The following is a 22,368-nucleotide window of genomic DNA, read 5'->3' on the forward strand; positions in this document are numbered from 1 at the left end:
AGATGTATGAAATGCTAGAGGAAGCATCAAAATCAATTTCTGAAACAAGATGATGGGACCAATGGGAAGTGTTTCCCAAGGGTAGTACTTTTCCTGCCTTCTCTGATTTTTAATGACTTTGTTGCAGTTCTGTAGATTATGTGAGCATGTATCTGAGTCAAATGTCATTGGACATTTCTGTTGTAAAAATCCAGAGATCTTGCATGTTCATGTAACTCTATTTCCAGTATTTTTATTTTTTTCCTGAATAGCAAGTGAAGATTTTTGCATGGTCATCAAAAAATGAAAGCAAATCTAAACTTTGGATATCTCTCCCTTTGTCTTCGATAGGCCACAATTGGAAGAAATGGAATTAGCAGAGACACTGGAAAAAAAATGTTGCTGTCTCTTTTTCTGCAAGGTTAGTAAAAAAAAAAATGTTCCTTACTTTTCATTATTGGAAGACTATAATGTTTGTTGGCCACAACAACCCCATGCAGTGATACAGGCTGCGGTCGGAGTGGCTGGAGAGCAGCCAAACAGAAAGGGATCTGAGGGTGCTGATCGATACCCGCCTGAACATGAGCCAGCAGTGTGCCCAGGTGGCCAAGAGAGCCAGTGGCATCCTGGCCTGCATCAGGAATGGTGTGGTCAGCAGGAGCAGGGAGGTCATTCTGCTCCTGTACTCTGCACTGGTTAGACCACCCCTTGAGTACTGTGTTCAGTTCTGGGCCCCCCAGTTTAGGAGGGACATTGAGATGCTTGAGCGTGTCCAGAGAAGGGCAACGAGGCTGGGGAGAGGCCTTGAGCACAGCCCTACGAGGAGAGGCTGAGGGAGCTGGGGTTGGTTAGCCTGGAGAAGAGGAGGTTCAGGGGAGACCTTATTGCTGAAGCGTGGTTGTGGCCAGGAGGAGGTTGCTCTCTTCTCTCAGGTGGCCAGCACCAGAACGAGAGGACACAGCCTCAGGCTGCGCCAGGGGAGATTTAGGCTGGAGGTGAGGAGAAAGTTCTTCACTGAGAGAGTCATTGGACACTGGAATGGGCTGCCCGGGGAGGTGGTGGAGTCGCCGTCTCTGGAGCTGTTCAAGGCAGGATTGGACGTGGCACTTGGTGCCATGGTCTAGCCTTGAGCTCTGTGGTAAAGGGTTGGACTTGATGATCTATGAAGTCTCTTCCAACCTTGGTGATACTGTAATACTGTTTTAAAATATCACTAGGAAACAAAATATTCTTACCTAAAATTCAGATAAGTCAGATAATTTGTGTTAAAGTTAAGATCATGGTGAGATTTCACAGCTTTTTCACTAGTACTCAGTGGGAGACTCTATAGTGATCTGCAACGAGGGACACTGTAGATCATGTAGAAATAAACTTACACTTTTTCCAATGAATGTTAAGTTTCATGTGATACGCAGGCTTTGGTTGATCTTTGGTAATTTTGAACATATCCTCACTTTCAGGACTGTGAAGTAAATTTGCAGATTATTTCCACTTTATTTTTTGCATCAGGAGCAGTGTGGCCAGCAGGACAAGGGAGGTTATTCTTCCCCTGTACTCAGCACTGCTCAGGCCACACCTTGAGTACTGTGTCCAGTTCTGGGCCCCTCAATTCAAGAAAGATGTTGAGGTGCTGGAACATGTCCAGAGAAGGGCAACAAAGCTGGTGAGGCGCCTGGAGCACAAATCCTATGAGGAGAGGCTGAGGGAGCTGGGGTTGTTTAGCCTGGAGAAGAGGAGGCTGAGGGGTGATCTTATTACTGTCTACAACTACCTGAAGGGACATTGTAGCCAGGTGGGGGGTGGCCTCTTCTCCCAGGTAACCAGCAATAGAACAAGGGGACACAGTCTCAAGTTGTGCCGGGGTAGGTATAGGCTGGATATTAGGAGGAAGTTCTTGCCAGAGAGAGTGATTGGCATTGGAATGGGCTGCCCAGGGAGGTGGTGGAGGCACCGTCCCTGGGGGTCTTCAAGAAAAGACTGGATGAGGCACTTAGTGCCATGGTCTAGTTGACTGGATAGGGCTGGTTGCTAGGTTGGTCTAGATGATGTTGTAGGTCTCTTCCAACCTGGTTGATTCTATGATTTTGCTTTCTTACTTCACAAGGAAAGCTGACTAAACCTTCCTTCCCTTCTCAGTAGATGTTTTCTTCAGTGAGAGTCTACAGGCTCTTCATTGTAACATGGAAGCCTGAGCTGCAAGGGAAATTTTGGTGACTAATAGTTTATTTGTTGACCTCCATGTTTACCTACAGTAAATGTAAAAAAAAAAAAAAAAAAAAAAAAAAGAGAACAACCCCAAAACATGATAATATGAATAAGAAATTCTTCCACTGCTACTTATTTTTGGGATTGATTGACTATAATCAATGACTGATTTAGTTCTCTGATCTTTTAAAAAAGTACTGGTAACATTTTGAGTCTTTCAGACTTTTAGATAATGTAAAGAAAAACAGTTTAAGGTTTCACAAAACTGTTGAGTTTTGCAAAACATTTTCCCCTTAGTTTAAACCATCATTTTCTCAAAGAAAATTAAATTTAAAAAGCAACAAACACGTTTTTGTAATTTAACAGAGTACTAAGTTATGCAAACAATAAAAATCCTTGTTTGAAATTAGTCTGGTACTGCTTCTGGGGAATAAAATTATAGCAAAACAAAACAGGAAAAAAAAAACCCTGCTACAGCCTAGAACTTGAATTTTACCAGAAGCAAAAGGAAATTTAGGCTTAGCAATTTTGAATTTAGTAGTTTCTATTTTGTCTCCAAAGAGCATGATTTTAGAGCTTGTTCTAAATTTGACGATATGAAAAGTCCCATTACTCCTGTATTCAGGAGCCAAAGTCGTACCTCTGATACTTTTTCCTTTTTCCTTTGTGGCTCACTAGTTTACTTTTTCCTCCTCTGTACCTAAGGGACATTTTGAAGTGGTTCTCAGGAATGTGAAAGCAAGGACAACGTTTTAAGTCAATAGATATTCATTGTCTAAACTTTAGAGGAAAAAGTCCCTCCTAGTGCAGGAAGCTTGCCAGGAGGTGGGGAAATCCCACAAAAGGAATTGAGCGTTTTTAGATTGACTGCTTCTTTTATATTTGTGTGAACACTAAAACCCAAAATTGGCTTCAAAAGTCTTAATCTCATAGAGTATCATAGTATTAATCATTTCACTTTTGGCATCTCAGCCTTAGAGGGTGCCTGCCTGAGTTTGCTTGTCTGCTTTAACTACCCAAATTACCCATCAGTCCCATCAGTCCTTTGCTCTGTTGAAATCTTACCATCTGTTTTGTGTTGAGCCACTTCAATAAACTATTGCTCTCCTTCTTCTTTGTGTACAGAACTGCCTTCTGGAACATAATGTTTAGTCAAGCTCCTTGGCCCACAAATTTCTTCTTCTTCTCCAGTTGTCCTGCCCCAAGTGCCCCAGTTGTGCTTGGGTTCCCAAGAATCCAAAGTCAACATTGTAGAGGCACGGGCATGCTGAGTTTGTGGTTGAGGGCACATCCAAATATTGCTACATCCCAGATTTGGTTCAAATAGTTAGAGTAGCCCATTAATTCTAATTACATAAATGACATTTCTGCAAAGGAAAGAAGAATGGGGAGTGAAAAGGAGCAGTGACCAACTGCTGAAGTCTTCACTGAAGTCTTGTGTTCAAAAAAACACAAGCATTCCTGTAACATTACACTAACTCTGTCACCAGGGAACCAGAGGCCCAGTTTCAAGCTCTACTGCTCCAAGAGTCCCAAGCCACAGAGCTATGCCCATGACTTTAATATTGCCAGCATTAAATAGATTTTCTGTGGAAATTTTTGAAGTACTTTTTTCCCCTTTTCTTTTCTTTTCTTTTCTTTTCTTTTCTTTTCTTTTCTTTTCTTTTCTTTTCTTTTCTTTTCTTTTCTTTTCTTTTCTTTTCTTTTCTTTTCTTTTCTTTTCTTTTCTTTTCTTTTCTTTTCTTTTCTTTTCTTTTCTTTTCTTTTCTTTTCTTTTCTTTTCTTTTCTTTTCTTTTCTTTTCTTTTCTTTTCTTTTCTTTTCTTTTCTTTTCTTTTCTTTTCTTTTCTTTTCTTTTCTTTTCTTTTCTTTTCTTTTCTTTTCTTTTCTTTTCTTTTCTTTTCTTTTCTTTTCTTTTCTTTTCTTTTCTTTTCTTCCCTTCCCCCTTCCCCCTTCCCCCTTCCCCCTTCCCCCTTCCCCCTTCCCCCTTCCCCCTTCCCCCTTCCCCCTTCCCCCTTCCCCCTTCCCCCTTCCCCCTTCCCCCTTCCCCCTTCCCCCTTCCCCCTTCCCCCTTCCCCCTTCCCCCTTCCCCCTTCCCCCTTCCCCCTTCCCCCTTCCCCCTTCCCCCTTCCCCCTTCCCCCTTCCCCCTTCCCCCTTCCCCCTTCCCCCTTCCCCCTTCCCCCTTCCCCCTTCCCCCTTCCCCCTTCCCCCTTCCCCCTTCCCCCTTCCCCCTTTTCCCTTCCCCCTTCCCTTCCCCTCCCCTCCCCTCCCCTTCCCCTCCCCTCCCCTCCCCTCCCCTCCTCTCCCCTTCCCTTTCCCCTTTCCTTTTGGGTGGTTTTTGTTTGGTTTGGTTTGGTTTAAAAAACTCATGTTTGCTTTCAGTTGAAGAGTCTTATTGGCTCCCTGAGGGTCAGAAGCCAACACATGGAATAGATATCAATGAACTGCTTTCATTCTACAAGTGAATGACCATGTCAAAAATTCCTTCAGCCTCTTCCCTTTCTGTATGGAGCTTCAAAAAAATATCACTTTCCTTGCTATCCAAGCTATTTGCTGTATGTTTTGTTGAGGATTTTAAAGCGGCTTAGTAGATTGTGCACATTAAAAATGCTGTAACAAATATGAGCCAAAATATGAAAATTCTGAACTTACACACGTTTTTTATATCAATTTCTTATTACAAAGGGACTTCTTTTTCAAAGTGCTAATTTATCTTTTTACTCTTTTAATAGCTTGTTCCAGCTTCCATTTCGTAAGGCTCGCATTCAATGATACGAAGCCTCAGTGACTGCACACAGCAATTTTATACCCTTTTAAGATAGGGTATTTTGCTGTATCACTCACTACATAATAAAATAAATGGGGGAAAGCTTTGCAGAGCACATACTGCCAATTTATCCTAGAGTGTCTCGGCTTGTACTGGCGGACGGCCTGACCACTACAGCAACATGGTATGCTCGCAGCCTCTTGCAGGCCAGCAGCTCCCCAGCTCCTGGGCTGCTCTATCACCGACTTGCTGTGTGGCCGAATGCAAATAAAACAACCGTCCTCTGACTCTAGTTTCCTTACTCGTAAGGACAGCAGTGCTTGTGTCCACCTCTAGAAGACCGAGGCTTGTGAAGTCTGAATCCAATGGCAGTGAGCTACCATAACTTTGATAAGGCAGCTGGGTACAGGGAAGGATGCTGGCAGCCCAATTGATGTGAGAGGGCTGAAGACAGAATGGGTGCCACAGGTTTTGCTCCAGGAAACCTTCTGCCGAAGCCAGAATTGGATTCTCTTACTCCTTTGAGAGGCTTCTAAGTGCTTCATAAGCTAATTGAGCCCCAGTAAAATAACTTTTTCATAATACTATGCATATATAGTAAGGTCTTAAAAAAGCAATAGAAAAGCTCACTGTAATTATTGTTAATGATTTAGCTTGCATTTGAAGAGAATTTACACAGATTCTAGTTTTAAACAGTACTTTCACGTAGATAGATAGAATACCCAAATCAACCTAGGTGTTAATGATGTTAGAATCCAAAACATAATCCAGTCCCTTTTCTTCCTTCTGCAAAATGCAAGCATTGATTTGCCCCATCTCGTATATGACCTGTATGTAACAATAAATACATTTCCCTAGACATCTAAGTGACAGAAAATGAAGACCAGCAATAATCTGTTCAAACTGAGAGAGTACATCTCAGAAAGAATAAAACTTTTAAAGAGTGTTAGGAGCCTGAGCTCATTTGTGCCCAGAATACATATATTCTTTAAAGAAAAACAGAATTTTGCCACTTAAGATCAAAGGCAGCAATCTAGTTAATAGAAGAAAGTATTTTTTTCCTTCTCCTTTTCTCAATATCTCTGAGGTTCCCCCCCCCCCCCAAGAATTCCTTTTATTTTTTTCTGAATAGAAATAAAGTAGTTTCTAGAATCTTTTGTTTACTTGTTCATTAGATAATATAAAGTGATAGTGCTTTTGCTTGTTTTTTTTGTCCCAAGAAAGAGTAATATTGCAACTGACCATGTGCTACAATGGGTCTTATATCTTAGAAGAATTAATCCGTAGGGTTGAGTTAATGTTTCCAGGGAGTGGCATTGCAATACTAGTCAAATTGTCTCCTATAAATATGAGCTGAGACTGTTGAAAATGAAATTTGAATACTAAGGCAGTTAGTTACTTTGGCTTCCAAAGGCACCAAATAACAGCTCCTTCAAAACAATCTCCTTTAAGTGGATGAGATTCTTGGAAATACTATGACATCATGATAGCTTGTTGCAAACATTGATCTGGAAACTTACTTCTGCCAATAGCTGAAGAGTAAATTACTCCTTGTACATACTCTTGCTGGTTACGGGAAGGATCATTTCTACTCATTTTAGTATTGATATTCACCATAAGTAGCCATAGAAAATGAGTGTGGAAACACTATTTCTGGAGTATACTTAGGCTGGTGTGAAACCAGTGCCGGACTAGAACCTGAATTTGAATTCAATGCTGCAAACATTTAATATCATGTCATAATTTCAGAATTTAAACTGTCAATGATCAGAATACTTTTTCTATGACAAGGTATAAGTAACATTTGTTGCCTCAGATGCAGTTGTCTTTTTTTCATGTCTTGTTTTTAATGTATTGTAGAAGAAATCAGAAATTCAACAATATATTCATTTAGGGAATCTTTGCTTAGAAGATCTTACTTGAAAGTCCTCTATAAAGAAAAGTTGTATCTGAGTGTGTTGGCAAAATTAACTCTTTGCTGAAGCTTGACTTCAATGGTAAAGAGGCTTCAGTACCAGTAAAGAGCAGGGAAGCTGGAAAGAAAAGGAGCCATTGGAGAGACCTGAGGTATAGCCAAGTTCTGGAGAAAAGATACACTATTATAGTTTATTATAATTTGAATTAATACACAAATTGCTCAAGAGAGAGGTATATTTGGAAACACAATCTAGGATATTACTTTTTTCTGTAGCAGGATGAGAACTTAAGCAGTAGTGGCCTTGTGTTCTAATAGTTATGAACGTGTGTAGGTGTGGCATGACCACTGAAATTCCTGAAAGCCGTAACTAAGGGGTTGTGGGTATGTGTGTCATAAAGGGCAGACAGAGTGAGATGCTCTCAAATGAATTGGAAAGAGTTATATTTGAAACTAGATTTGAAAAGAAAGATGCAGAAAAAATTACAGAGCATATGTAGGATGCATAACAAACCCCCTTAAACCTTCTTCTGACCCAAAACTAATCTGCAATCCTCAGTGCTCCTCTCCTCCCTCCCCCAGTGCCTCTGACACCCATAGGCCCCAAAAAAGGCCTCTGGAGCCCACAAACAGGCCCACTCCTTACATATTCACCTAGGTAAGTGGCTCCTGCCAGAGGCAGCAGGCAGGAGGGGTAGGAAAGCACTTCAGCACTGGTCAGGCCACACCTTGAGTCCTGTGTCCAGTTCTGAGCTCCTCAATTCAAGAGAGATGTTGAGGTACTGAAACATGTCCAGAGAAGGGTGACAAAGCTGGTGAGGGGCCTGGAGCACAGCCCTATGAGGAGAGGCTGAGGGAGCTGGGGGTGTTTAGCCTGGAGAAGAGGAGGCTCAGGGATGACCTCACTGCTGTCTACAACTACCTGAGGGGAGGTTGTAGCCAGGTGGAGGTTGCTCTCTTCTGCCAGGCAACCAGCAACAGAACAAGGGGACACAGTCTCAAGTTGTGCTGGGGGAAGTATAGGCTGGATGTTAGGAGGAAGTTGTTGTCAGAGAGAGTGATTGGCATTGGAATGGGCTGCCCAGGGAAGTGGTGGAGTCACCATCCCTGGAGGTGTTGAAGAAAAGCCTGGCTGAGGCACTTAGTGCCATGGTGTAGTTGATTGGCTAGGGCTGGGTGCTAGGTTGGCCTGGATGATCTTGGAGATCTCTTCCAACCTGGTTGATTCTATGAAAGGAGGATGAGCTGGCCTTGCTGTTAGCTTTTAAAGAGATAGCAGCCTTATGGGATCAAATCACAACTTTACACTTTCCTGTGTCCACCCCCTAGACTCCTCCACTCCCTAGAGGATTTTTAACTTTATAGTTCCCAGCCTATGACAATGTGTTCCGTGGAAGATTGTCAAATATCAATAATGTGTCTTTAAAATGGGTAGATTATTCTAGTAAGTAAAATATTCTATTTTTAATGTGAATTCTGGGAATTGAAAGGGAATCTTTCATATGTGCAGAAGATACAAGATTCTAGTCTCCATTTTAGGTACATCTACAAATTTAAAATATCTAATGGAACTTTTAAATGTTTTTATGAAAAGATAGAAAATACATATTTTTAAATGTTAAGGAACATAGAAGTTAATTTGTAGAGTGTGATGGTTTGGGTGTTACCTGCCTCCTCCCCCCCCACACACTTTGGAAATCACCCAGACTAGACTCAGACAGCTCTGGAAATTTGAATGAATCTTATATTTGCAGCTTAGCACAATATACAAGCAGATATTTACAGTATATACAGTTATAGACAGAAATAGACAAGATAAAAGGTAATACAGAAACACAACAGCCCTCCCAGAAACCTGAGTCCCCAGGAGGGGCTCCCAACCGCCTTCTCCCTACCCCTCTCAACCTTATCCCAGTCCCAAAGAAGAACGGAGGTTTGGCCAGGGGGTTAGGAAGCAAAGTGGATTAGTTGGAGATGTTAGAGACAGATGCAGCTTGGAGCTCCCCAGCAGGAGAAGTACCTTTATCTATGTTTTGATTCTTATTCTTATACATCTCAGCAAGCCAATGAGTGAGGTAGACATCAGCCTTGTTTTCATTCTGCAGCCTATAATCTAGTTCTTCTCACCAAAACATTCTAGCTCGGCTCAAACTAGCACATAAAGTAGCATAAAGTAACATTTTACCCTCAGATACCGTCTTCAATACCTTTGCATTTAGGAGAACTGGACCCGTCTGATTTTATTAGTAGAAGGAACATAAATGGAGCATTTTTTCAATAACTGGAAACCATCTCAAGATACACAGCTCAACTTAGACTAGAATTAAAATAGCAACAACAGTATCAACACCACTGCTACAGTCTTAGAGTCCTTTCAAAGGTGCTTATCTAACCAATAATGGCCAAAAGCCATCTGTCATTGCTGAAACTACACGATGATAAAACCAGCGTCTGGGAAGTATCATTACTTGAGCTCCTTGGTAAACTTTCAAATATTCCTTTCAGAAGATTTGCCAGGCAAACAGCATAGCATAAAAAAATTGTTTTGTTTAATTTGTGTTTTATTACCTTTGAATTTAACTTGATTAAAAAAAAAAAAGTCATGATTAAAGAGCTACAGCTGAGTGTAGGTAAAAAGCTTCTGCTGTAGAAAGTTGACTGAGTCTGAGTCTGTAGGTCATGGATTTGTAGGTGAACTTGAGTCCAGAAAACTGTGCTGTGGTAGTGTTTAGTTGGTTTAGATCTGCATCTGAAATGGTTTGGATAGGGTGAATGCAGTATCCTATTTGACCTTTGTAAAGGCTGCTGTTGGTTGTGTCAAGACCAAAATACTGGTACATTCAGATGGAGATGATCCACAGTATCACACAGTATCACAGTATCATCAGGGTTGGAAGAGACCTCACAGATCATCAAGTCTAACCCTTTACCACAGAGCTCAAGGCTAGACCATGGCACCAAGTGCCATGTCCAACCTTGCCTTGAACTGCTCCAGGGACGGCGACTCCACCACCTCCCCGGGCAGCCCATTCCAGTGTCCAATGACTCTCTCAGTGAAGAACTTATTTCAAGGCAATAGCAATTCTTTAGTTGCCACAATAACAGAATGACTTTGCAGAGAAACTAAGAAAACTTTAAATTGAGTGTTGTTTTCGCTGTAGAATTCAACCAAAAGATATTCAGCCTTTAAGTGAAACCTCCCCACAAAGCTCCTTCCCTCAAAGAATAGCATCTTCTTTTGGACTGCCTGATGATTTCACTTTTGCAAACCTGAAATAGGAATTCATCCATTAGTCTTGATTGTAGATTTCTCCTTTTGAATAAAAGAAGTTTACTCATTCATATCTTTATTTTTATAGATATGCCTTGGGTAAAGAGCACAAAAGAACATTCCTGAGGACATTTCATCAATGGCTCTGCAAACAGCAAGTGTTTTCTACTTATCAATACAGGTTAGCTTCTTGCAAAGTTTCAGTGAATATCATGAAGGATTGGGAAGTGCAACATGCCAGCACTTTCTGACCTGCCAGTGGGGCTGGAAAAGGGGAAACTTCTCAGATGAGTGATAGGTATTGCAAAGAGGCTTTCTCTAAACTCTAAGCAAGATGAGATGAAGGGGACACAGTCCCAAGGTGTGCCGGGGGCGGGATCGGCTGGATGTTAGGAGGAAGTTCTTCCCAGAGAGAGTGATTGGCATTGGAATGGGCTGCCCAGGGAGGTGATGGAGTCACTGTCCCTGGAGGTGTTCAAGAGAAGACTGGCTGAGGCACTTAGTGCCATGATCTAGTTGATTGGACAGGGCTGGGTGCTAGGTTGGACAGGATGATCTTGGAGGTCTCTTCCAACCTGGTTGATTCTATGATTCTCTGATTCTATGAAATGTAAAATAGAGGCATGGCACAGTACACTAGAAAGGATTTTTGTTCAGTAGCTTATTGGAGCTCAGAAGTATCAGACTGCATGTTTTGATTCTCACCCGTATGAGGGACTGTGCATAGAAAGATTAGGTAGTGCATCTGGGTGCTTCTAGGCTATTATACCAGAAATGCCATCTAAATATTCCATCTCCTACTTGCAATGCTTTCAGTTACTAAAATCCTTGTTCGCTCACTTCTTATTTCAATACTGTAATCAAAAGATTGTTCTCCCCAAGATAGACATCAAGCAGAAGTTATTTGAGAAACATTTTGATGTGGCTGAGCTACAGATTAAAATTAATTTAAGCTATGCACAACAAAGAGTGTAAAACAATTATGTAGGGAAATTATACAGACCAATAAGCATAATTTCAAAAGTCAATTCAAGTGTCTTATAATTTAATTGCATGCTTGAAGGTGTTTGAAACAAATGATAGAAATAAAGTTATATGCTAATAGTCCTGTGTATCCTCTAAGTACAGTTGTTCCCTACTCCCATTCTAGGAAGACAGTCATGTAGTTTCACTGGTGCTCTGTAGTCAGCAGAGACTTCTGCCTATAGAAATCTTTTCCAAGACTTCATCTCATAATTGTAAAGAAAGAATAAACACATGAAACAGGCATTGTTAATGAAATAGTAGAAATACACAGAAGTGAGTGGAGTCTCAGCAGATGTATTTAGAGAGTGATAAATAACCCAGAAAGCAAAGATATTCAGTGCAGAACAGCAGATAGCAAAACCCTGTGGGCATTAGAAATGCAGCAAATCAGCTCGCAGGGCAGCCAGGCAGAGCACCATGAGCTTGTGTAATTATCACCAATGTGTTTTCCAGTAGGTTGACTCAGAAATAACTTCTGAACTGCCAAGCAACATGAAAATGAACCAAATGGATTTGCAGAATGAAAAAGTAACAGAGGTAGGTCTCAAGTAGTAGCAGCGATGAATCACCTTTGATTGACAGCATTGCCTGTAACATGGAATTTAAGATTCTGTTAATTTCCTTCAGTGAGCTGCAGGATTTTAAAATATGCTTTAGGAAACCACAGCTAGTTCTGGGGAATAGTATGCTGTCTCATCTCCTGGTAAAGTCAATTAAAAAATACAGATTTCAACAGGTAAGACCCATGCCTAAACCAAACAAAGCCTTTGACAAGTTTTCATGGATCATGAGATAAATACATGCCAAGTGTACTTGGTTGGGTCTTTGCATGTCTCTGTATGTGATAGAAGTTTTTTTGGCTTTAAAATCTCAGGGCTAGACCCCTGTATTTAACCTGGAACAGCTTACACTAGTTGATGTAAATGTCCCTCCTCCCTCCCCTGCGTGTTGGCCAACATTTAATGACACTGAAAATTATTTGTGGAGAAGAGCAGCGTGCCCTGACAGTCTCCCACGCTCACTGAGAACACAAAGCTCCACTGAAACCTCCTTCTGTGTTTGTTCTGAGAATAAAAAAAATTAAAAAAAATTAAAAAGAAAAGAAAAATTAATCAAAATTATCTTCTCTAATAATAAAAGGACCCATCATCTGGGTAAAAATAAACACTGGAAACAAAACATAAAGACTGCAGGCTTTAATTAGAAACACAGAACACTGAATATGTCTGATTCAAACCTTTGGCTTTGGTTCTTGCCTTGAAAATAGCACAGCAAATTGGCTAAACACTGGATTTGTTCTCAGCAGGCATCAGGAGCACACGGGCTCCTCAGTGCTGCTGAGCCCCCAGTCTGGGACAGCTCATGAGAGGCCTTCACCAGGCTCCCTTTGTCCAAGCACTGGAGGGCAAAGCTGCTTAGTTTGGTTGATCCATCCCAAACACTGCACTGACCTTCCCATCACCTCCGTCACCTACAAGGGCAAGCTAGAAAATATGCCTTGGGTTGGCTTGGGTTTTTTGTATGGTCAATGAGAGTAAGGGAGGCAAAAATCTCCTGAAATTACCAGAAAAGTGATGTTCTTTTGAGTCCAAACTGCTGAAATTTTGACTCACAGCAGCTGTTGCAGGGTGTGCTGGTTTGAAGCTAGCTAGAATGTTTAGGTAAGAAGAACTAGATTACAGGCTGTGAAAGGGAAACAATGGTGATGTCTACTTCACTCATAGGCTTGCTGAGATGTATAAGAACAAGAGTATAAACATAGATAAGGCATTTCAGCACTGCCTGGGCTCTGGGCTGCATTTCTCTTTAACCTCACCTATCATCTCTCTGATTAATCCACTTGCTTCCTAACCCTCCTGGCCAACCCTCCATTCTTCCTTGGGGCACAAGTCAATGTCTGGGGTAAGGTAGAGGGGGGGCGAAGGTGGAAGGGTGTTTGGGAGCCCCTCCTGGGGACTCAGGTTTCTGGGAGGGCTGTTGTGTTTCTGTATTGCCTTTTACCTTGTCTATTTCTGTCTATAACTGTATATATACTGTAAATATCTGCTTGTATATTGTGCTAAGCTGTAAATAATAAGCTTCATTCAATTTCCAGAGCTGGCTGAGTCTGGTCTGGGTGATTTCCAAAAAGGGGGGGGGGGGGGGGGGGGGCAGGTAACGCCAAAACCATCACACAGGGCAATCTCTGAAATACTCCTCTCTTAACAGAGTTCAGAACCTCCTGTTCTGGGAAGCAGAACTTAATAAATGTTCTTCTCTGACTTTACCTTGCTGAAGATCAGAGCAGATGATATATCCTTCTAAAGCATCCAATGTTTTTATGCACTCCATTGTACTAGGGTGGAAGAAATCATAAGGAAACATTGCTTCCAAGATGGGAATTTGCTGCAGCTGGTGCTGCCTTGTGCTCCTCTGCGTAGTGACAAACCCAGTGAGATACTAATGACGGAGTGGAGGGGCTACTAAGGCAATACCATAATACAAATAAGCAGTAACTGCAAAAATATCCTTTCCTTAGCATATATTTTTTCTTTATCCCAGGCATCTAGTTACATTGTAATAGAAAGAAACACAGACAGAAAAATGTGGCAGTTTAAAATGATGGAATTATGTATTTGATTTTTTTCTTAGTCTCAAGAATTAATTTGATTTTTTTGTTTTGTGTTGGCCTTGTTCTGCCAAGCATTTTAGAGGCAAAGCTGTTATGCTTATTTGTTGTTAGGATTGGAGTTTAAATCACTTCTTCTTTGAAACATCTTGCATGTCTTATGGATACATATGAGTAGAGTACGCAGAAATTATAAGCATGCACCTTTTATAAAACCTTTTCTATCTTTTGATAGAATTCCATTAAATTGGTAAAGAGGGATACATTTACCTTCCAAAGTACTAAGGGAGGCTGTAGTTGGGGGTTGGTCTCTTCTCCCAGATAACCAGAAATAGAACAAGAGGACACAGTCTCAAGTTGTGCTGGGGGAAGTATAGGCTGGATGTTAGGAGGAAGTTCTTCACAGAGAGAGTGATTTGCCATTGGAATGGGCTGCCCAGGGAGGTGGTGGAGGCACCGTCCCTGAGGGTGTTTAAGAAAAGACTGGATGGGGCACTTGGTGCCATGGTCTAGTTGAGTGGCTAGGGCTGGGTGCTAGGTTGGACTGGATGATGTTGGAGGTCTCTTCCAACCTGGTTGATTCTATGATTCTATGAATAAACTTTTATGTAGTCACATAATGGTCAACATCTGCTGACAAGATATAGGTTATGAAATACTATTTAAAATTAATTTGTGACATCTTTTCACCTTTCTGCTTAACTCTTGTGTCTGTAAGGTACATTCAGTTTTGGGCTCCCCAGTTTAAGAGGGACAGGCATCTGCTGGAGAGGGTCCAGCAGAGGGCTACAAGAATGATTAGGGGACTGGAGGGCATGGCTTATGAGGAGGGGCTGATGGACCTGGGGCTTTTTAGTCTGGAGAAGAGAGGACTGAGAGGGGATTTAATAAATGTTTATAAACATCTGAGGGCTGGACAGGAGCGGGGGGACAGGCTCTGCTCACTTGCCCCTGTGATAGGACAAGGAGCAATGGATGTAAGTTGCAGCACAGGAGGTTCCACCTCAATGCAAGGGGGAACTTCTTTACTGTAAGGGTCGCAGAGCACTGGAACAGGCTCCCCAGAGAGGTTGTGGAGTCTCCTTCTCTGGTGACTTTCAAGGCCTGTCTGGATGCGTTCCTGTGTGATCTGTGCTAGATTGTGTGGTCCTGCTCTGGCAGGGGGGTTGGACTCGATGCTCTCCTTGGGCCCCTTCCAAGCCCTGACATCCTGTGATCCTCTGGTAGTGGTCTAGAGAAGTTTAAAAACAAACATGGGGCCCAACTATTTGCTGGTGACATAGCACAGCACTGCTGTAACCTAAGGCTGTTGTGAGGCAGTGTGTGAACAAAAATCTTTTGAGATGTTGGCAGATAGATGGTTCTGGCAGCAGCTGTGGTTGTCTGGGTTAGCCAAGGTTGTGTGACAGCCACGCTCCCCAGACACAAAGGTCTGCTCTTATTCCAGTGTGAGCTTAGGTTCTGTGCATTTGATGTAGGCATCCACACCTTCTACAAACGTGGTAAGGACAAAGGAAAAATCTCTCTTCCTGCTCTTTAAAATTAATGAGAAAAACTCCAATCAATCTAAAGGGAGCAAAAATGTTTCTGTGGTTTTAAATAAGAATAAAATTGGAAATAATTTTGAAATCTGAGCTAAGAAATACATGAAGAGATAAGAACCGAATGCATTAAGAGAACTTTGAGGACCAGAAAGTGAGAAAAAAATTTTCTGTTAGGTAGAAATAAGTAAAAATGAGTAAGGATGAATGTGATAAGTAGCTTCATAAAGCTCCAATGGAAATGAAGATTTGGGAGAGCACTTCTAAGATACTGCAAATAGTCATAGTTCAGTTTGTAATGCAGCAACCCACTTTCCTCAGAAAACAATGTGTAATTGGGTGTTGAATATTTTTAATCCTAAACTGGTGCATAGCAGTGTAGCTACACTGTTGCCAATGGAATATAGCCAAAGTCCACCACTTGCACCTGTGTTTGTTTTGCTTTGCAAAAGAAAATAGCATAGACCATAAGAGAAAGGAATTCTGTGATAAGAATGATAAGTGAAATATTTTAAAGAATATCTTGGAATATGAGACGTTCAGAATTACAGTGAATGCAAACCTTAATCACGTTAAGATGTTAATTGCACATGAAATGAACGCATCTGTGAAATAAGCCAGAGCTACCTGGCTGCCAAGTGATTCCAGAAACTATTTTGGCTGAAAGTTCAGGGTGCTTACTGGACAGTGAGCAGCAATATGAAACTTCACTGCTTTCACTGCATGCCAAACCTACCAAGGTATTTAGGTCCTCCATTCTTTTTTAGAAACTTGAAGTTAGATGCTTAGATAGGGATTGGGAGCCTGAAAGTCTTTGTGTATCTTGGCTTTTATATGCAGTATTTTCTATAGGCTTGTGCACAAATCACAACCGCAAAGGAACACCTGGGAAGGGATAAAGGGGAACCGATCTCAGAGCTTCATATGCTTTTTATTACTAGGTAACTCTTTCCATGCACTGTATGTGCACAGGATGGTTGCTGCACTTTTGGAGTCTGGCTTCCAGGGAGGCTAGCTTACATCACAGAGCTGGGAATAAACAGCCAAGAGTTTAGTATTATTTAGTGAAACCCAGACCAAGCTACATGATCTTCAGACATAAAAAAATATATCTTTTGCACTGCTCTGTAGTGTTTTATGAACTGTTAGTTGATATGGCATGACTTGAATTCCGTTTCCCAGGGCTGCAGTGTGATGCCAGAAATATATTTGTTACTCTTGAATATACTCTGTGTTGGTGGATGGGGTGCAGGACAAGGTTGAAATGTCAAGAAATTAATCTGACATGATGTTCTGGATTTCTTCCACGTTGTGGAATCCAGCTCATAGTGCAGGTGGTGGTCTCATAAAATAGTTGTTTTTCACAAATCATTCTGCCTGTTCATTAATTTTGTGAACTGGAAGGCCATTTCCCTCTAGTCTTTTTTAGGAAAAGCGCTGTCCAGACCCATATGTCTGCTCTCCACAGCTTGCAAAGAGTTACAGCTCACTTGTCAATGTATATGCAAAGGCACAGAGAAGTTGCTGAGCATTTTGGAGCTGTAAGCTGGGAAAGGAAATGGGATCTCTGAGAAGTATGATGAATCCAAGCCATTTCTCATGTGAAAGTTAAGATCCTTCATTTTAAATTATTGAAAGTTCAAAATTATATAACTTTTAAATCTTTATTAAACTTACCAGCAATAACTGATTTTGTCTACAGAGCTCACCTCATGAAACAGACAATTTCACAGATCAGCATATTCAGACAAGATTCCAGACTGAGGTTTCCAGGCAGGGCTTACTAAAATACAGTTAGACTCTCTTTTTTTTGTTAAAGTTTTAGGAGTTCTAACATTCATTTTGATCTGAACTTAGAACAAAAATGATGCTGTCCCTTTTCTGTTTTCTGGGAAAATGATTTAGAGAAAAGGCAATATCCAGGATGGTCTAACAGATAAATGGTTAGATCTTGGACTTAGGAGGTCTGGATAAGTACCTTCCATGTCCACTGAATTATTGAACAAGTCTTTTTCACAATCTCTCCTTGGCAGTGTGTAAAAGATACAGTGTTGATGGAAGAAGGGGAGAAAAAAAAAGAGAGAGAGAGAGAGATATTCAATCTAGATATATCTAGGAAGTGTGGAAACCAATCTGAGCCCTTCTTCAACCCATTCAGACCACCAGGCACAGCGTACTACAGGTCAACTATTCTTCATCCCATCTTCACATTATGCCCTGACTCTGGGATGGCTTTGGGTGCAAACCAGCATGTTCCTGTGGGTCATTGTGATGGTTTGGTTACACAGAATTTAGTGCATTAGCAGATTCAGTGCTCCTCAGAAGAATTTCTATCTGAGCACATTTCAGTCAACATTCTCCAGAGGTGTAGATTGTGTGTGTGTATGTGAGCAGTCCCCACTTGCTTGTTTTCACTGACAGGGAGGGAGAACAACTGTTGACCTCAAGCTTCTTGGAAGACGTGGGTTAACCAATATTTTTTGATTTTCCTTTGCCTGCAAAGAAAGGCTAAGCAATAGCTTATAAATTCAGATAATTCAACAAAATGCAGAGAATTGGATGAAAGAAATTATAGATGAGGTAAGATATAGAGGAACCTACGTACAGCAGAGTAGAAAAAAATGTGTTTGCTCCTGAGTGCCTTTGTGTTGTAAGGTTACTAGTTCAGTACAAAGAAACAGAGTTGGCACTTAGACAAGACTAAGAGCATGGAGGCATGGATGTGATCTGAATTTTGGAAGGGGCAGATGAAACATTGAGGAAAGAGAGCGATTATCTGATGCCATAACAATGAAAACATGTCGTGGAAGGCGAACAGGCCTAAAACATGTCCTGGCTTGCCCCACCCTTCTGCTGATGGGGGAAGCAGGGGCAGGAGGAAAAGAAAGGCTTGGGCCATTATGTCCCCTCCCAAAGTGATAAACAGGTACCCACACTTGTTTAGATACTTGTTGGTGTTTTGCCCAAATAAGGGTAAGCAAGTCCTGGTTTCACCTAGTATGGTCAGCTTTGCAAATGCCATTCCGATTGGTGAATCTCTGTGGCCAAAGGAGCAATTACATTTGGGAGAATAATATAAATGGAGCTAAGTTGCAAGCAGTTGTGCTGCCTCTGCCTCACTGCTCTGCCTCAGCATGTGCACCTCTGCTTTGTGTTCTGATCTGCTCAAACTGGATACTGGAATGGGCTGCCTGGGGAGGTGGTGGAGCTGTTCAAGGCAGGATTGGACATGGCACTTGGTGCCATGGTCTAGCCTTGAGCTCTGTGGTAAAGGGTTGGACTTGATGATCTATGAGGTCTCTTCCAACCTTGGTGATACTGTGATACTGTGACAACATGTTCTGCCTTAGTGCTCTTGGCTTGCACAACATGTTCCGCTCTGCCTTGTGCTTCAGACCAGTGTAGCCCTGATGTTTTGGGCTTGAATAACCTGGAAACTTAAGTGCCTCAAGTTTACCAGGAGAAGGCATCAAGTGCCTCATGATGTGGCAAGAAGTGCCACCAACATTGTGCTCTCTGCGCATCTGCAGGAGATCCTGCCTGCACCTCTGCAAACCTCTGTGCCAAGAGGAACTAGGATCAGATTAGAGATCATCTGCTTCTTTCCCAGCACCCAGCTAGAGCCTAGGAAGATCTAGAAGCCTCTCAACAGCTGAGCAGTTTCAACACTGTGGCAAAGGAGCCAGGCCTATCTTGAAATTCCTTCTCCACTGCCATTCCCTAGGGCTCCAGGCTGCCTTTTATTTGTAAGTGGGGCAAAGCCATTTTGTGGCTATACTTTTCCAACTTTCTGATTCTCCTAAATGAATGAATTGCCCATAAGCATCCTTGTGAAGATTTCCCTGACCAAATTAGAACCCAAATTTATCTAGTTTGTATAGAGTTTGTGGGCAGGGCTTTCTGGAAGTAAAATAACTTCATCTTTTATAATTCCTCCCTCATTAATTGCCACAGCCAGTTCAGAGCGCTGTAAGCAAGCTAAGAACATTAAAAACAATTAAAAAACTAAAGATTGACTATGACTATAAGCTGGCTATTTAAGGGACTTGAGCTCACTTTCACTTGTGCCAGGTATAAACTGTCTCCTTGGGTGCAGGGAATAAGTCTAAGATGTCATATGAGAAGAGTCCAGTGTAGGTGGAGAAGTAAGGTGCCTGTACAACATAATTTTACTCATCTAAGACTGGACTAAATGAGTTATTTATTTATATCCTCTCTGCAGGGTAGTTTATTCCTTGGGGAGAGAAAAAAGTCAAGTCTACTGACCTCTCTTTTCCCATGTGTCACCCTTCCATCCATCCACTTTCCTCTGCAAGTACAAGCCTTTGTGCATCTAGTCAGTGAAACTGATTGGGAAATGAATCAGACTGAAAATAGACCTGCTAGGTTAGTTTTAGCTTGGATTGGTTTCCTGATTTGTTTCATAGTGAAGCCAACATGGCTAACAGTGTCTGTATCTTGTTCTATGGTTGTAGTCTTTACCTTCTGTGATTTACATTAGCTTTGCAGCTGCTGCACGTGTGTGCTGTAGGACTTTCAGACCTTACAAAGGAACACTATGCTGTGGAAAGAGAAGGCTGGATCATCCATGTGGGGAAATATCACTATATTCAACTGGAATTATTTTACTGGAAATGTGTATATTGCCTTTGTTCAAACTAATCTTACACAAAATAGCTCGGTGACTAAAATGTGCATGTCATAAAAATACATGTGTTAAATTCTGACTTTTCTGTGACTTCTGTGACTATATGATTTACTTTTATATAGCACTGCCTTTTAGCAAGATTTATAATTCTGTTTTGAAACTATTATGAAGCATTCATTCTGTTCTGAAGAATGCCCCTCCTGTTATGGTCCTTTCTAACTCTAGAAGGAGATGTTTGAAATTAAGGAGTATGAAGAGCACAATTTTTACTGCATCTAACAAAGCATATTGCAGTCACCTCGTTACCACTCAACCCTCTGCCTTTTCATTTTTTGCTGTTGGTTTAGCTGCACAGCTATACTACCTTAAATTTAATTGTGCCCTGAATCCTCTGGTTCTACCCATTTCCTCTCCACCTCTAAGTCCCAGCTTAAACTCTCCCATTTCTCTTGGCAGAAGGTCTTAGTGAGTGTTCCTTTGGACTGCCCTGCCCGTTATATGACCTTTCTCTTCCTTCTGTCTTGGGGTCCTTTCTCTATTCCTCATATTTCTCTTTCTGGGCACAGATACAGACATTCTTCACGTGTTCTTTTCAGTTCCTTTTTTTGCTTGCTTCCTCCTACCCATTCTCTTCTCAGCTCTTCATCTTCTATGTGCCCATTCTGCACCACTTACTCCCGTCCTTAATCTCTTGGTCTTCTCTGCTTTGTTGTTCTGCTTGCTGCATGTTATGTCTCTCATGTCATAAATAAACCACTTTTGACTCCTTGCATTTCTAGGTACTGGCCCTTCTGCAGCTGGTCTTTCATCTCTAAGCTTTCTCAATGCTCTTTACATGTTTTCTTCCTAGCACTCTTCCAGTCCAACTTCCCTCCTCTGCCCTTAAATGAAACCATTCTTTCCACAACATCTCATGGCATCTGCTTTGCCTGATCTCAGATTCACTGCTGTAACCGTAACTTCTGTTGGCCTCTCTGCTTCTGCTCTCTTTGAAATCTCTCTGAAATTTGTCAGGTCTGACTTTGCTCAGGTTTCTCTTACCTCTTTGTCTCTTGGTAAATAAATCCTCACATCCAAACAATGTCAAATATAACAAACAGCACCTCCAACACATAGTGCCTCCTAGCCATGTGAGTTACTGAAACTCTTATCATAGAGTGACAGAATCATGGAATCATGGAATTGTTTGGCTTGGAAGAGGCCTTTTAAGATCGTCTAATCCAACCTTTGTCATAATGAGCAAGAACACCTTCAATTTAATCAGGTAACATAGAGAGAGCTTTGTCTAACCTGACCTTGAACGATTCCAGGGATTGGGCATTCACAGCCCCTCTGGGCAACCTGTCCCACTGTTTCCTTATCTTCATCATCCAGTCTGAATCTACTCTTTTATATTTTTTTAATATTCCTTCTTCCATTGCTATGGTCTTTACTAAAGTGTCTTTTTCTGTAGACCCTTCTTTTTTTCTTGCACATGCATTATATATCCTTTCATCAGCCCTTGTAGAGGCGTTCTTTCTGCCCTAAAGTTCATTCAGGAAACAGCAGGAAGGAGATATCCTTACTTCTCATTTTAGGGATATTCATATATCTCTTCTGTATCTCTGCCTTGATACCCTTGTGCTGCATCCACCTTTATGTCACCAAGTAAGAGCACTGCCAGCTTTCAGAATCAAAGCTCTTTATGCCTACTTCTATTTGTCACACTACCCTGGTTAACTCTGCAGACAAAACCCTTTGTGTTTCTGATGGTGAAATTTGGAGAGAACTTCTGTAAAGTATCTGTAAAGCTGTCTCATTGCCTTGCTTCAAATTCCCCTCCAAGAACACCCTATGAGGAGAGGCTGAGGGAGCTGGGGTTGTTTAGCCTGGAGAAGAGGAGGCTCAGGGCTGATCTCATTGCTGTCTGCAACTACCTGAAGGGAGGTTGTAGCCAGGTGGGGGTTGATCTCTTGTGTCAGAACAAGGGGACACAGTCTCAAGTTGTACCGGGGGAGGTACAGGCTGGATGTTAGGAGGAAGTTCTTGCCAGAGAGAGTGACTGGCATTGGAATGGGCTGCCCAGGGAGGTAGTGGAGTCACCATCCCTGGAAGTGTTCAAGAAAAGCCTGGATGAGGCACTTAGTGCCATGGTCTAGTTGATTGGCTGGGAGATAGGCTGGACTGGATAATCTTGAAGGTTGCTTCCAACCTGGTTGATTCGTTGATTCTATGATTCTTTCCCTTGGAAATGACTGTTAAGCAGCTTAAAGAGGTGATACTAAAAATCTAACATTTTCCTCTTCCATTTTAGTTTTGCTTACTCTAGACAAGGAGTGTAAATTCCCTCAGATCTTTTCACTTCTTTCATTCAATCGGTATTCACTAGGTTCTGATTATAACTAGAACATCTGTGCAAAACAGAAACA

The 22,368-nt window shown here is 41.7% G+C and overlaps 1 long non-coding RNA gene across 1 annotated transcript in view; it reads left to right on the plus strand.

Annotated features, from left to right (window-relative positions):
• The window catches only part of LOC135190962 (uncharacterized), a 116,230-nt gene continuing 93,862 nt past the window's right edge, over positions 1-22,368 (plus strand). Inside the window, exons 1-4 of the long non-coding RNA XR_010308700.1 lie at positions 1-81; positions 331-400; positions 10,226-10,318; positions 11,617-11,700. This is a non-coding gene — a long non-coding RNA (uncharacterized LOC135190962). The remainder of the gene's footprint in view (positions 82-330; positions 401-10,225; positions 10,319-11,616; positions 11,701-22,368) is intronic.

Source organism: Pogoniulus pusillus, chromosome 1, assembly GCF_015220805.1.
Source record: "Pogoniulus pusillus isolate bPogPus1 chromosome 1, bPogPus1.pri, whole genome shotgun sequence".
Taxonomy (NCBI): domain Eukaryota; kingdom Metazoa; phylum Chordata; class Aves; order Piciformes; family Lybiidae; genus Pogoniulus; species Pogoniulus pusillus.